The sequence below is a fragment of the Dendrobates tinctorius genome, unplaced genomic scaffold, assembly GCF_039654945.1.
Source record: "Dendrobates tinctorius isolate UK_male_01 unplaced genomic scaffold, ASM3965494v1 ptg000095l, whole genome shotgun sequence".
Taxonomy (NCBI): domain Eukaryota; kingdom Metazoa; phylum Chordata; class Amphibia; order Anura; family Dendrobatidae; genus Dendrobates; species Dendrobates tinctorius.
The window spans coordinates 11,935,886-11,951,312 of NW_027361763.1; the positions used below are offsets into that span (position 1 = coordinate 11,935,886).

Here is a 15,427-nt window from a genome sequence, read left to right on the forward strand (position 1 = left end):
AAAAAAATAAAGAATAAAAAAGGGCCTTCATTTGGCCTAGTCCCAAATTTGGTTATTCTGCATATTGGTGATTAGAGTAAAGTAAAAACCTTGGATCTTTGGGTAATGAGGAGGGATTTTTCCTTGATTAAATGTTAGTTCCCCAACAGTCAGCATACAATTTTCTGAAATGGTTCCTAGGCTGTCCTGGTCTGGGAAGGATTGTAATTTTTTTTTTTTTAAGCAAAAAAAACCATCAGAAAAAGGATTAAATAGAGCGATGGAAAAATTCCCAACGAGTATACGTGGTTTCTTACAGGGACATGGATCTCGAAGGATTTTCTAGAGGTATTTTTAGATCTGATATGGTTAGTTTATAAAACACAGGATTGGATATTTTTAATTTGAGTTTGCAGAATTTGGTTGAGAAATGGCTCTAGTGTTTTGTTTTTTGTTTTTTTTTTTAGGGGGGCAGGACCAATAATTTTGGCCTTGGCTGTTGGATAATCGCCCAGCTCTTGCTGGGTGGATTTGGTCGTTGGAAATTGGTTTGTGGATTTGTATGATTAAATAAATATCATATTGCACAGTTATTTATAGTAACTCTTAATAAAATACATCACAGCCTATTCTTATGCCATATTTGGGTGTATTGGGTATTTATTTTAGCTTTTAGAATGTGTGAGTCTTGTGCTACCATGAATGGCTTCAACATCCCCATCGATACCTGCCAGTCAACAGCATCCAAACACCTGTCGCTTAATTCATCTTCTGGAATTACTCAGTGGTCGTCCTCAACAACTCACAGAGACGACATAAGACCTTATCTTCACCTGACTGCCCCCCATCTAACATCACAACTTCTCCCCCCATCTGACCATCTACTTGTAAGGAGAGTAAGACCGCGTCCGAGGGTCCGTCGCAGAAAGACGGCACATCGCTAACGCATGCAGATTATGACATGCGTTAGCGATGCACTCGTCTATAGCAGCCTATGGGTGCGGTAACGCATCCATTACATAGCGTTAATGCCGCTATGTAACGGATGCGTTAAACGCAGCACTCGAACGCAACCTGAACCCAGCCTAAGCCGACAGTGAAGCAGGATTTATATGTATTGGAAGACCAGGGCACACAAGACCAGATGAACTCTGCTACGACTACCGCCCTGGCTGAACTCTACATACTCACGTTCTCATCCCTGTCCTCACCTGCCACCCATGTCCAGCAACTAGCGGACCCCTGCAGAAACCTTGCACAAGGACAGTTCCATCACTGGCCTCTATATCCTCACAGCACAATACAGACACTGCTTTCTATAATGCCATTCTCACATCAGCTATTGAATTGGTCGCCTCTCACACATGGCAGCGTGCAACAAATCAATAGACAACTCTTGCACAAAAACGTCACCAAAATGCTCCAGAAAGTGTCCAGGTTTGCAGAGCGGTGCTGGAAGAAAAACGCACTCAAGGTGACAACTTCACATTCAAAAAAAAAAAAAAAAAAAAAAAAAAAAGCCACACATTCAAATCAGCCCCCACCTCTGCTAAACAAGACTACCCTTGTATCCTTTATCCCAAAAATCTATTCAAATGCCTTTAACTCGTTCCTTGGCCCCTCAACTCTGCAGAAGACTACTGCATGTCACATATAAGATTTAACAAACAAGACAAGTTCTTAGGAGAACTTCTCTCCAAATGACTAATCCCCACTTGACCACATGCCACTCTACTTCATCAACCATGCTTGTACCAGCCCCAACCTCTCTTCATTCTCATGTACAGCACCATGGAACCAATGGTGCTTTATAAATAAATATTAACCTCCAACTTATTAACTTCGGGTATCTTCCCTTCTGCTTTCAAACATGCCACAATCTCGATAAACGAGCTGACAGGCAGCATGGACAGCGACAGAGCGGAGGACGACGGGGGAAGCTGTGGGTGTGCGAGGAGCCACCATATACATGGTGACTGGATCCGGGGCTAGGATGACACCTCTGACGGAGACATGCAGAGGACACCCTGAGACAAGCAACCAGGAGCTGGTGAAAATCTATTTCTTTTTGATATACTGTTATTTTGCCAACCAAGATGGCAGAAGGTGCCCAACTACGAACTAGTGCTGAGAAGATCCCCGAGGATCAGGCACAGGATTCCAGCTCCACTTCAAGTGCTGGCGGAGGAGGTGGCGTGGCCCTTAAGAAGGAGATCGGGCTAGTAAGTGCCTGTGGTATTATTGTAGGAAATATCGGCTCTGGGATATTTGTGTCTCCAAAGGGAGTACTAGAGAATGCTGGTTCGGTGGGTATGGCCCTTATTGTGTGGAACTTCACCGGAGTAATCACTGCAGTGGGTGCCCTATGTTATGCAGAAATTGGAGTCACCATACCCAAATCTGGGGGAGACTATTCATATGCCAAGGACATCTTTGGTGGACTAGCAGGTTTCCTCCAGCTCTGGATTGCCATACTAGTAATTTATCCTACTAACCAGGCAGTCATTGCATTGACCTTTTCAAACTACGTAGTGCAGACCCTCTTCCCAACATGTTTTGCACCCGAACCAGGACTGCATCTATTGGCAGCTGTCTGTCTACTGCTGCTCACCTGGGTGAACTGTGCCAGTGTACAATGGGCCACTCGAGTTCAAGACATGTTTACAGCTGGAAAGCTGCTTGAATTGGGACTGATCATAATTATGGGAATTGTCCAGATCTGCAAAGGGGAATATTTCTGGCTGGAAACAAAGAATGCTTTCGAGAATTTCCAGGAGCCGGACATTGGTCTCATAGCATTGGGGTTCCTTCAAGGATCTTTTGCATATGGTGGCTGGAACTTTGTTTAGTATGTCACAGAGGAGCTAGTGAATCCCTACAAGAACCTCCCACGTGCCTTCTTCAGCTCTATGCCACTTGTCACCTTTATGTTTTTGCTAACATTGCCTGTGTGACAGCCATGTCCCCTCAAGAGCTATTGGCTTCCAAAGCCGTGGCTGACATTTGGTGAAAAATTGCTAGGTGTCATGGCCTGGGTAATGCCATTATCTATTGCTTTGTCCACATTTGGAGGAGTCAGTGGATCTCTATTTACTTCTTCCAGGTTATTTTTTGCTGGGGCAAGAGAGGGTCATTTACTAAGTGTCCTAGCCATGATCCACATTAAAACAATGCACCCCAATCCCAGCACTTCTATTCAAGTGCCTCTCCACTCACGTTGTTAACTAGTGACTTGTATACTCTGATCAATTATGTTGGCTTCATCACCTGTTCTATGGTGTTACCGTGGCGGGGCAGATTGGCTGCTTCCATCTGAGGACAGACATCCCTCGGCCAATAAAGGTTAACCTCATATTTCCAGTTATCTACCTCCTCCTTCTGGGTTTTTCTGCTGGTCTTCAGCTTGTATTCTGACCCTGTTGTCTGCGGAATAGGCCTGGCCATCATGCTTACTGGTGTCCCTGTGTACTTCCTTGGAGTCCATTGGCAAAACAAGCCTCAATGTTTCAATAACTTTGTTGATGCAATGACACGAGCGGGCCAGAAGCTGTGTGTGGTGGTTTATCCTCAGATGGACAATGAAGATGAGAGTGAGGAGACAAAAGAGCAGAAAGCTCCAATCTATAAGCCAGGGTCTGAAGATTGAGATGGTGCTCATGCCTGAGCTTCATTACTCCTCCATTGAGCATTCACTCCAATCCCGCTGCCCCTAAAATCCCATGCTGTCAGGACCACATTATACAGCCCTGCAGAGATCGATGGAACCTGTGTATTTGTAAATTTGTATATGCGTGTGCGCCTCAGTGTGCACAGACTATGCTGGTTATTAGATTTCCTGTCTCCATTGCCCTCAGGTATTTGTGGCGTCCCAGGGTGTAAATCACTCAGTGCTACGTTATTGTCTGTACTCGTAAGACCTGCAGTTGTGCGTTGTTTCTCTGTAGCTCTGTCTTACTGTACTATGGAACTGTTCCTTATCACCACTATATACAGTGCCCTTATTTGCTATACTAGTTTTCCTGATGGGCAGAAGGAACTGCAACACTGCTGTGTCTGGTGGCCTAATGTCTATGCACCTTCGAGAGGAACTCTGAACCCTAAGTGTGTGTCTCTGATTCCCAGCAAACGTGCATCTAAAACCTATTATAGATAACTTCTCATGAGTGGCCACAACGGACTTTAATACCAGATCAAGGTACCTGAAAAGCTTGTTGGCCCACGGCGTTCACACTCCTTCCATGAATCTGCTGCTTAGAAAAGAATATTTCACATGGCATTACTAAAATAATATTCAGTGCTAAACTATGGATTACACCTGACAATCATGAGGCCCACACAAAAATGACTCCTTGAATGGTCTGCACCCCACATGTGGACTTTATAGTACATGGCATTCCAACGGTGCAACCTGCTACAAAGGACGGTGTTCTACATTGTGGTCTCAGCTTTCCTTTCCCTGTCCGTACCCAGGCATTTTTAGACCTTATTTCATTTTAAAGCTGCGGATAACCAGAACCCCTTTAGGGCACTCCAGTCTCCTACTACCCAAATGTCCTAGGTACACTCCAGGAGCTCTAATTAAATGCCAGGTGTTTTAATTCTCCAGAAAACTCTACATGTCATATATAAATTTTTTTTATTTCAGGATCTATTGTCTCTGAACGCCCCCTGACGAAGGAAACGCCGAAACACGCGTTAGGGTGGGTGCAGGCTTCAGGGCATAGTGGTCATTATTACCCGGTTAAGATTATTTTGGCTGAGATGGCTCTCTGACCCTTATGGTGTGCTGGTCGCTCTATTGGGTTAACGCTGTATTATATATTTGTTATATGCATGATTACTTAATTGATCTGTACCTTGCAGCGTTTAATTTTACCGATTGGTCTAATACTTAAAGATCTTTCTGATGCCCTGTATTGCTTGTACCTTTTGGGTATTTTTCTGACGCACATATGCACTTTGTCTCCCCCATGTTACTGTTCTTTTTCCTCTAACAATAAAGTTTATATTTTTCCCTAAAAAAATTAGGCTTTGATCGCTTTTTCCCCTTTCCTTTTTGAATTAGTTATGTTTGCGATAAGCCCTTAATTTGATCCTATACTAGCACCAATATGTGTTACAAATATATGACTATTATCTGTCTATTATAATGGTGCATTATATATTGCTAAGTATTAGTTTCACGTCTCTGAACGTAATAAAACGGGTCTTGTGCCTTAAAAAACAAAAAAAACCACACCCTGAAGAAACTGTACCTCGACCCGATCACAACGTCCAGCCATAGTGCCTTATTACTGTTCCAGTTCACCTCCAAACTCCTTGAACAGCAAGTCCATGCTGAACTGTCCTCCGACCTCGCATATAACTCACCAATTATGGCATCTACAGTCCAGCTTTTGTCCCCACTACTCCACCAAATTTGCTCTGACCAAAATTACTGACGACTTACTGCCAGAGCCGCACTCAAAAAGTAGGACATTCATGTGCAAGAAGTAGAGGCGTTTATTTATAGTCACAATGTGACTATACAATGTGTGTTGTAATCGAGGAACGTTTCGACACAATCAGGGGTCTTTCTCAAACCTCACGGCAAAGATACAATTATACAGAACACTTCCAAGGGTGGTGCGATCAAAACAAATATATACATAGACAGGTGCTCTACATGTATAAATATAGTGAACAAAATATACAAAATACACAATATATACATAATGCTGCCCATGTGTCCGAGGGAGAAGGTGTTTTTGTAGGTGCAGCTAATTACTGGAGAGAAGGTGGTTGCAAAAGTACAATAAAGGGTATACAAAAATCCAACACTTATAATGCTGGCGCAATGTTAACCTACAAGCTGACCTTGTAGTGCAAAAGAGTAAACCAGAACAAATAATAAGCTAGGCCAAAAGACAGAAGTCATAAGTTCCCTTCTGATCCCTTCTCCTAGCCATGCAGAGTTAGTATCCACCCCAGAACAATTTTCTTCATTTTTATTTTTCTTTTTCATTTTCCATTCATTTTATACACATTAAATAAATGAGAAATGAAAAATAAGCAAATAGAAATAAAATGAATAATTATTTTTTCATTATTTGTCTTATTTCCATTTAATCTCAAATTTTTGCAGCTTCTGTTTTATTATTTTCTCAATTGCATTTTTTTTATTTTTTCATTTTTCCAGTTCTTTTTCCTCTTTACATTTTCTTCATTGGTTTTACCTTATTTTCTATATACTCTTTATTTTATTTCTATTTCTCCATTTTTTCATCCTCTCATTTTAATTTCATTTTCTTTTCCAATTCTCTTATCGATTCAGTTTTTTTCTATCCCTCTCCCCAACATTGCACCTTGTTGGATTTTACAGCCATTGCCCTCAGTCACTTTGTCTTCAGCGCATGTGCCCGCGGCACACACAGCCAACCATGCAGACGCAAGCAACGGCCCTGTGCCTCATACTGCGCATGCGTCCACGGCACCCTCGCTTCTCTATACCGCTTCGTTATACTGCGCACGCGCCCACTTAGTCCTGTGCTGCTCAAGCCTCCTTTCCGTCCTCCTCACAGCGCATGCGCCCCCTTCCAGCCCTCGATCCACCCCCAGTTTCCAGTTGGTATACTACTTTAACCCGCTGGCCACCAATGCAGGCACACTCCACCACAAATGGCAAACGCCCTGTTATATAAATAAGGCATGTCTTATGATGCGTTTCCCTTTACCTCTACAAATGTGCTCTTTTACCCCACTACAGCAACATTTTAATCTATATTGCTCCAGCTCCACAGCCCCAGCCAGGACCTTCCTTCTGTACACCGGCAGACTCTCCTCGTACTGCCCTTCGGTGCGCACTCATTCCTGAACAGTATACTGACTGTCTTTCATGTATTACTAAGTCTTGTTCCCTATTCTCCCTACATCCCTACCTGTGACTTCTGTCTTTTGGCCTGGCTTATTATTTGTTCTGGTTTACGCTTTTCTACTATAAGGTCAGTTTGTAGGTTAACATTGCGCCACCATTATAAGTGTTCCATTTTGTATACCCTTTATTGTACTTTTGCAACCGCCTTCTCTCCAGTAATTAGCTGCACCTACAAAAACACCTTCTCCCCCGGAAGCATGGGCAGCATTATGGATATATTGTGTAACTATATTTATATGTGTATAGCACTTATTTAGGTCCATATATATATTTGTTTATTTTGACCACACCACCCTTAGAAATTAATTTTCTGTATAATTGTTTCTTTGCAGTGAGGTTTGAGAAAGACCCCTGATCGGGTCAAAACGTTACCTCGATTACACCATTTCGTTTGCTGTGGTGACTATAAACTCCTCTACTTCTTGCACATGAAAGTTCTACTTTGAATGCAGCCGTTTATTCTTATCTGTGACTCTACTGGATCCACTCCAGGTTCAGCCTGCACCTACTACAGAGCGCACGGCATTTACTATTACTGCTAGAGCCAGACAATTCCGGAATTGAAGTGCAAGAAAAGTAATATTTCTGGTGCCTTCTAGGAAGTGTGAATAGTCGCCATGAGTCTGAAGATCTTTGGGAGTAGCTAGATTAAGGTGATGTAAAGATGCTCCACAGTTTGACCTTTTCCTTAAAACCGATCCACAATTCAGTCATTTTGTGTAACATGGAGAATACCCATAGGGTGAGGTGCAATGTGTGCTGTAGGATTATAGACTTGTCAGAGGAATAGAAACTTTGTGCCAGAAATGCAAGCTTGTTACTGTAAGGCCTGTTTCACACTTCAGCTTTCAGGCGTCAGTCAAAACCCACCATTTGCACAAAAAACCGATCCAACGGATTTGCCTGCCAGATCCGTCTTTTTCCCTCCATAGACTTTCATTAGCAGCGGATTACAATGGATGGCCTTGCGTTTCGTCCACTGTGCGTCAGTCGTTGGCTAGAATGTAAGCCAATGTGTGCTGGATTAGTCGGTCTGTCTGTCAAATGACAGAATCCTGTGACTGATTTTTTTTTTTTTTTACACTGAGCATACTCCTAATCTGTATTTAGTAGCCAATTGTCCAGACAGTCCCAAAACTATAAAACCTGTCATGAGGCTTCATTCCTCAATGTGCCAGCAAGCATCCAGAGGAAGAAGACCGCCAGCAACACTCCTGCCATCCTGAAGCCTGCCAGCCAGAAGCCTGCCAGCCACCAAGAGTTCTGCCAGCCAGAGAGGGGTGTGCGCGCACAGGCGTATCTGGGGGGCAGCTGGGGCAGATGCCCCGGGCACAGCCGGCAGGGGGGCACAGTCGGGGAGAAAGGTGCTTAAGGCAGCTGTCCCTCCCTAGGCACTTTACATCTTTAATTCTCTCATGCTGTCGTGGTGACTGAATAAATGCTTAGCTACTTACCGGTCGCGGTGTTTTTCAGGAGCACACGACATCACCTTTCCATTCCCTCCCTTTCTTAGTTTTCTCACGTATGGATCAGCACCTTTTCCTTGGGAGTTAGACCTTAGGCATGGGTGTGAAGAGTATTTAATTGGATTATATATGTTGCTACTAACCAGGGAGGTCCTCTCATGCTCTAATCCAACTGAAGAGAGGGAGAGGGTCGCCTTTTTGTGTCTGTAGGTTTCCTGTCCTCGAAGGGCGGATCCCCTCTCTCGTGGTGCTGTCGTGTGCTCCTGAAAAACACCGCTACCGGTAAGTAGCTAAGCATTTTAGGTCCGCATGTTATCTGGACTGTGGGCCGTTCTTCTATTCATTGGGCCCAGAAGAGGGTATCCAAGAGATCTTAGTCTGAGATTTTTTCTTGACAAGGACAGTTTCCATATATTGTGGCATGGTGTGAGAAGCTGAGTTGGTGAATATCCTTAGCGAACTTAAAAATAAAAAAATAAGGGCCTTCATTTGGCCTAATCCCAAATTTGATTATTCTGCATATTGGTGGAAATTATTTGAATAAAGTAAAAACCTTGGATCTTTGGGTAATCAGGAGGGATTTTTCCTTGATTAAATGTTAGTTCCCCAACAGCCAGCATACCATTTTCTGAAATGGTTCCTAAGCTGTCCTGGTCTGGGAAGGATTGCAAATTTTTTTTTTTTTTTTTTGCTTGGAAAAAAAAAAAAAAAAAAAAAATGGATTAAATAGTGATGGAAAAATTCCCAAGGAGTATATGTGGTTTCTTACAGGGACATGGATCTCAAAGGATTTTCTAGAGGTAATTTTAGATCTGATATGGTTAGTTTATAAAACATAGGATTGGATATTTTTGAGTTTGCAGAATTTGGTTGAGAAACAGCTCTCGTGTTTTTTTTGTTTTGTTTTTTTTAGGGGGGGCAGGACCAATAATTTTGGCCCTGGCTGTTGGATAATAATCGCCCAGCTCTTGCTGGGTGGATTTGTAGGATTGTGCAATATGATGTTTAATTATTTATTTATAGTAACTATTAATAAAATACATCACAGCCTATTCTTATACCATATTTGGGTGTATTGAGTATTTATTTTAGCTTTTAGAATGTGTGAGTCTTGTGCTACCATGAATGGCTTCAACATCCCCATCGATACCTGCCAGTCAACAGCATCCAAACACCTGTCGCTTACTTCATCTTTTGGAATTACTCAGTGGTCGCCCTCAACCACTCAGACAACATACATAAGACCTTACCTTCACCTGACTGCTCCCCATCTAACATCACAGCTTCTCCCTCATCTGACCATCTACTTGTAAGGAGAGTAAGACCACGTCCGAGGGTCCGTCACAAAATGACAGCACATCGCTAACGCATGCTGATTATGACATGCGTTAGCGATGCACTCGTCTATAGCAGCCTATGGGTGCGGTAACGCATCCATTACATAGCGTTAATGCCGCTATGTAACGGATGCGTTAAACGCAGTACTCGAACGCAATCTGAACCCAGCCTAAGCCGACAGTGAAGCAGGATTTATATGTATTGGAAGACCAGGGCACACAAGACCAGATGAACTCTGCTACGACTACCGCCCTGGCTGACCTTTACATACTCACGATCTCATCCCTGTCCTCACCTGCCACCCATGTCCAGCAACTAGCGGACCCCAGCAGAAACCTTGCACAAGGACAGTTCCATCACTGGCCTCTATATCCTCACAGCACAATACAGACACTGCTTTCTATAATGCCATTCTCACATCAGCTATTGAATTGGTCGCCTCTCACGCATGGCAGAGTGCAACAAATCAATAGACAACTCTTGCACAAAAACCTCACCAAAATGCTTCAGAAAGTGTCCAGGTTTGCAGAGCGGTGCTGGAAGAAAAAACGCACTCAAGGTGACGACTTACCCGCATTCAAAAAAAACAAAGCCACACATTCAAATCAGCCCCCACCTCTGCTAAACAAGAATACCCTTGTATCCTTTATCCCAAAACCCCAAAAATCTATTCAAACACCTTTAACTCGTTCCTTGGCCCCCTCAACTCTGCAGAAGACTACTGCATGTCACATATAAGATTTATTAAACAAGACAAGTCTTGAAGTTCTTTGGAGAACTTCTCTCCAAATTACTAATCCCCACTTGACCACATGCCACTCGACTTCAACCATGCTTGTCCCAGACCCAACCTCTCTTCATTCAATGGTGCTTTATAAATAATAAACCTCCAACTTAACTTCAGGTATCTTCCCTTCTGCTTTCAAACATGCCACAATCTCGATAAACGAGCTGACAGGCAGCAGGGACAGCAACAGAGTGGAGGACGGCGGGGAGGATGCAGGTGTGCGAGGAGCCGCCATATACATGGTGACAGGATCTGGGGCTAGGATGACAGCTCTGATGGCGACATGCAGAGGACACCCTGAGACAAGCGACCAGGAGCTGGTGAAAATCTATTTCTTTGATATACTGTTATTTTGCCAACCAAGATGGCAGAAGGTGCCCGACTACGAACTAGTGCTTACAAGATGCCTGAGGATCAGGCACAGGATTCGGGCTCCACTTCAAGTGCTGGCGGAGGAGGTGACGTGGCCCTTAAGAAGGAGATCGGGCTATTAAGTGCCTGTGGTATTATTGTAGGAAATATCATCGGCTCTGGGCTCTTTGTGTCTCCAAAGGGAGTACTAGAGAATGCTGGTTCGGTGGGTATGGCCCTTATTGTGTGGATCTTCACTGGAGTAATCACTGCAGTGGGTTCCCTATGTTATGCACAGCTTGGAGTCACCATACCCAAATCTGGGGGAGACTATTTATATGTTCAGGACATCTTTGGTGGACTAGCAGGTTTCCTCCAGCTCTGGATTGCCGTCCTGGTAATTTATCCTACTAACCAGGCAGTCATTGCATTGACCTTTTCAAACTATACTGCAGCCCCTCATCCCAACATGTTTTGCACCTGAATCAGGACTGCATCTATTGGCAGTTGTCTGTCTACTGCTGCTCACCTGGGTGAACTGTGCCTGTGTACGATGGGCCACTCGAATTCCAGACATGTTTACAGCTGGGAAGCTGCTTAAATTGGGACTGATCAGATCTGGACAATTCCCAGAATTATGCAAAGGGGAATATTTCTGGCTGGAAACGAAGAATGCTTTCGAGAATTTCCAGGAGCCAGACATTGGTCTCATTGCACTGGCGTTCCTTCAAGGATCTTTTGCATATGGTGGCTGGAACTTTCTTTAGTATGTCACAGAGGAGCTAGTGAATACCTACAAGAACCTCCCACGTGCCATCTTCAGCTCTATTCCACTTGTCACCGTTGTTTTTGCTAACATTGCCTAAGTGACAGCCATGTCCCCTCAAGAGCTACTGGCCTCCAATGCCGTGGCTGACATTTGGTGAAAAATTGCTTGGTGTCATGGCCTGGGTAATGCCATTATCTGTTACTTTGTCCACATTTGGAGGAGTCAGTGGATCTCTATTTACTTCTTCCAGGTTATTTTTTGCTGGGGCAAGAGAGGGTCATTTACCAATTGTCCTAGCCTTGATCCACATTAAAACGATGCACCCCAATCCCAGCACTTCTATTCATGTGCCACTCTACTCATGTTGGTAACTAGTGACATGTATACTCTGATCGATGATGTTGGCTTCATCAACTACCTGTTCTATGGTGTTACCGTGGCAGGGCAGATTGGCTGCTTCCATCTGTGGACAGACATCCCTCGGCCAATAAAGGTTAACCTCATATTTCCAGTTATCTACCTCCTCCTTCTGGGTTTTTCTGCTGGTCTTCAGCTTGTATTCTGACCCTGTTGTCTGCGGAATAGGCCTGGCCATCATGCTTACTGTTGTCCCTGTGTACTTCCTTGGAGTCCATTGGCAAAACAAGCCTCAATGTTTCAATAACTTTGTTGATGCAATGACACGAGTGGGCCAGAAGCTGTGTGTGGTGGTTTATCCTCAGATGGACAATGAAGATGAGAGTGAGGAGACAAAAGAGCAGAAAGCTCCAATCTATAAGCCAGGGTCTGAAGATAGAGATGGTGCTCATGCCTGAGCTTCATTACTCCTCCATTGAGCATTCACTCCAATCCCGCTGCCCCTAAAATCCCATGCTGTCAGGACCACATTATACAGCCCTGCAGAGATCGATGGAACCTGTGTATTTGTAAATTTGTATATGCGTGTGTGCCTCAGTGTGCACAGACTATGCTGGTTATTAGATTTCCTGTCTCCATTGCCCTCAGGTATTTGTGGCGTCCCAGGGTGTAAATCACTCAGTGCTACGTTATTGTCTGTACTCGTAAGACCTGCAGTTCTGCTTTGTTTCTCTGTAGCTCTGTCTTTTACTGTACTATGGAACTGTTCCTTATCACCACTATATACAGTGCCCTTATTTGCTATACTAGTTTTCCTGATGGGCAGAAGGAACTGCAACACTGCTGTGTCTGGTGGCCTAATGTCTATGCACCTTCGAGAGGAACTCTGAACCCTAAGTGTGTGTCTCTCATGATTCCCAGCAAACGTGCATCTAAAACCTAAATATTATAGATTGCTTCTCATGATTGGCCACAGACTTTTATACCAGATCAAAGTACATGAAAAGCTTGTTGGCCCACCGCATTCTCACTACTTCCATGAATCTGCTGCTTAGAAGAGAACATTTCACATGGCATTACTAAAATAATCAGTGCTAAGCAAAGGATTACACCTGACAATCATGAGGCCCACACAAAAATGACTCCTTGAATGGTCTGCACCCCACATGTGGACTTTATGGTACATGGCATTCCGACGGTGCAACCTGCTACAAAGGACGGTGTTCTACATTGTGGTCTCAGGTTTCCTTTCCCTGTCCGTACCCAGGCATTTTTAGACCTTATTTCAGTTTAAAGCTGCGGTTAACCAGAACCCCTTGAGGGCACTCCAGTCTCCTACTACCCAAATGTCCTAGCTACAATCCAGGAGCTCTGAATAATTAAATGCCAGGTGTTTTAATTCTCCAGAAAACTACATGTTATATATATATATTTTTTTTTATTTAGGATCTATCGTCTCTGAATGAATGCCCCCTGACGAAGGCAACGCCGAAACACATGTTGGGGTGGGTGCAGGCTTCAGGGCATCGTGGTCACTATTACCCGGATAATATTATTTTGGCCGAGATGGCTCTATGACCCTTATGGTGTGCTGGTCGCGCTATTGGGTAAACGCTGTATTATATATTTGTTATATGCATGATTACTTAATTGATCTGTACCTTGTAGCGTTTAATTTTACAGATAGAGAACTAAGTATTAGACCATTCTGATGCCCTGTATTGCTTGTACCTTTCGGTTATTTTTCTGACGCACATATGCACTTTGTCTCCCCCATGTTACTGTTCTTTTTACTCTGACAATAAAGTTTATATTTTTCCCTAAAAAAATATTGGGCTTTCTTTGATCGCTTTTTCCTTTCCTTTTTGAATTAGTTATGTTTACCATTAGCCCTTAATTTGGTCCTATACTAGCACCAATATGTGTTATGAATATATAACTATTATCTGTCTATTATAATGGTGCGTTATATATTGCCAAGTATTGGTTTCATGTCTGAACATAATAAAATGGATCTTATGGGGGAAAAAAAAAAAAAAAAAAAAAAAAAAAAAACACATGCCACAATCTCACTTACCCTGAAGAAACTGTACCTCAACCCAATCACAACGTCCAGCCATAGTGTCTTATTACTGTTCCAGTTCACCTCCAAGCTCCTTGAACAGCAAGTCCATGCTGAACTGTCCTCCGACCTCGCATATAACTCACCAGTTATGGCATCTACAGTCCAGCTTTTGTCCCCACTACTCCACCAAAATTGCTCTGACCAAAATTACTCACGACTTACTGCCAGAGCCACACTCAAAAAGTAGGACTTTCATGTGCAAGAAGTAGAGGCGTTTATTTATAGTCACAATGTGTGTTGTAATCGAGGTAACGTTTCGACACAATCAGGGGTCTCTCTCAACCCTCACTGCAAAGATACAATTATACAGAACACTTCCAAGGGTGGTGCGATCAAAACAAAAATATATACATAGACAGGTGCTCTACATGTATAAATATAGTTATCAAAATTATACAAAATATACAATATATACATAATGCTTCCCATGTGTCCGAGGGAGAAGGTGTTTTTGTAGGTGCAGCCAATTACTGGAGAGAAGGTGGTTGCAAAAGTACAGTAAAGGGTATACAAAAATCCAACACTTATAATGCTGGCGCAATGTTAACCTACAAACTGACCTTATAGTAGAAAAGAGTAAACCAGAATAAATAAGCCAGGCCAAAAGACATAAGTCACAGGTAGGGATGTAGGGAGAATAGGGAACAAGACTTAGTAATACATGAAAGAGTCAGTATACTGTTCAGGAATTAGTGCGTGTCTAAGGGCAGTACGAGGAGAATCTGCCGGTGTACAGAAGGAAGGTCCCGGCTGGGGCAATATAGATTAAAATGCTGCCGTAGTGGGGTAAAAGCACGTTTGTAGAGGTAAAGGGAAACACATCCTAAGACATACAAAGACACACCGTCTGCGGTGGAGTGTGCCTGCATTGGTGGCCAGTGGGTTAAAATAGTATACAAACCAGAAACAGAGGTGGGGATTGAGGGCTGGAAAGGGGCGCATGCGCTGGAAGGAGGACTGAAAGGAGGCTTGAGCAGCACAGGACTAAGTGGGCGCATCCCCAGTATAAGGAATTGGGATGCCCCCCAGGGCTGCGGGGTACTCGGTACCCGGCCGGTCTCAGATGGGAGTGTCACAGCAGCGGTGACCTGGTCCGTGGCCCTGGGCGCCCAATGTAAAGATGGGAACTGAATGGTGGAACGTAGTGGATTAAATGAATAGTTTGTGACACCACCTGTGGTGTTCGGCAAGGGAGATGTTAAGCCGACGCTGCATGCAGATCCTCTGGGACTGGTGGTATGGCGCAGCAAAGATGTTATAGCTCCCCACAGGTGGAGCTGTAGTCCCAGGGCAGTGTAGATATAGAGGCAAAGGGAAGGCGTAGGTGAGGCAATATCAGGCA

General features: G+C 43.7%; 2 pseudogenes; both read left to right on the forward strand.

Moving 5' to 3' along the window:
* The first annotated feature begins 1,268 nt into the window (after positions 1–1,268).
* Positions 1,269–3,693, forward strand: LOC141098762 (large neutral amino acids transporter small subunit 2-like; annotated as a pseudogene).
* Positions 3,694–9,445: 5,752 nt separating this feature from the next.
* On the forward strand, positions 9,446–14,178 carry LOC141098763 (large neutral amino acids transporter small subunit 2 pseudogene; annotated as a pseudogene).
* Positions 14,179–15,427: the final 1,249 nt, after the last annotated feature.